General features: G+C 58.7%; 1 protein-coding gene across 1 annotated transcript in view; it reads right to left on the bottom strand.

The window, feature by feature from the left end:
• DOK1 (docking protein 1) overlaps window positions 1-1,263 on the bottom strand; it is a gene marked incomplete at its 5' end in the record, with an annotated part of 6,499 nt that overhangs the window by 1,912 nt on the left and 3,324 nt on the right. The window lies entirely within an intron of this gene.

Here is a 1,263-nt window from a genome sequence, read left to right as displayed (position 1 = left end):
GAAACAAAAGGAAGGACACGGCTTGGCAGCTCGGCTACCAAGAGTAAGCAAAGCATGGACCTACCAGCATTAATCTGTTCACGGTAAAGATCGTCTAAAGAGAAGTCTCGTACCAGGGCTCTGCTTCCTCTGGTCTGAACACACTCTGGTGAGCAGGTTCCCACCAGCTGACACGCACACCCTTCCTGAGCCTCATTCCCTTAACCAGGGGGGATTTTCTGCCTCTCTCACAGGCAGCAGCAGCCCCTGTGATTGCTACAAAGGTCTCTGGGGACAAACTTCTTCTCGTGGGTCAGTGCTGCTGAACAGAAGCACAGTCAACCCCTCTCTGCTCAGGTCACTGTGGGTGCAGCTCCCCACATCCTGCAACTCTCTTCCCACCACCAGCACAGACTCTGCACATGAGCTGGACATCCCCACAGGGGCAGCTCGGTTTCCACCTCTGTTTTGGGAATGTGCCACAGAAAGCCCCATCGGCAGAGTGCGGCCGACACGGTCACCGCTATAAACAGCCTCAGGGACACCACTAAACAGCCCCAGGGCCACCACTTCCTCCCTGTCCAGCGTGCCCCAGACCTCCTGCACTCAGGGTAGCAGCAAGGCAGATTGGGGACTCACTGCAGGAGGAGTCTGGAGAGGGACTCTGGAGAGGTCAGTGAGAACAGGAGCAGTTCGCCCCACAAAGTGAACAAATCCAGAGCAACTGGTGCCTCAAAGCCCCTCTGCTCTAGCCACCATCCTTAGGAGGGAGAGACTGAGCCCAGGGCAGAGCCAGGACTACCAGGAGCCAAGACCCCTGGATGCTGGGGAGAGCTTGTGTGCAGCACTGAGGAACGTCCCTGCTCACAGCACAAGCTGGGAAGAGCTGGGATGGAGAAAGGGAGCGGCAGAGGCTGCAACGGCCTCAGCAAAAGTGGGACAACCGCAGAGGGGATGAGTGTGCTGCCAGCCCATGCTCCAGCATGGTGACCCAGGAAGGCCCAGGAGCCAAGACCCCTGGATGCTGGGGAGAGCTTGTGTGCAGCACTGAGGAACGTCCCTGCTCACAGCACAAGCTGGGAAGAGCTGGGATGGAGAAAGGGAGCGGCAGAGGCTGCAACGGCCTCAGCAAAAGTGGGACAACCGCAGAGGGGATGAGTGTGCTGCCAGCCCATGCTCCAGCATGGTGACCCAGGAAGGCACTGAGGACAGTCAGGGTGACATGTCCCTGGCAACTCTGCCATGGTCACAAGGGGCTGCAGCAGTCCTGGCATTTGGCAGGGC

The sequence above is a fragment of the Corvus brachyrhynchos genome, unplaced genomic scaffold (genome assembly GCF_000691975.1).
Source record: "Corvus brachyrhynchos isolate BGI_N302 unplaced genomic scaffold, ASM69197v1 scaffold166, whole genome shotgun sequence".
In the NCBI taxonomy this organism is placed as follows: Eukaryota; Metazoa; Chordata; class Aves; order Passeriformes; family Corvidae; genus Corvus; species Corvus brachyrhynchos.
Note: the sequence above shows the minus strand (reverse complement) of the source record. Positions and strands in the feature narration are given on the sequence as shown.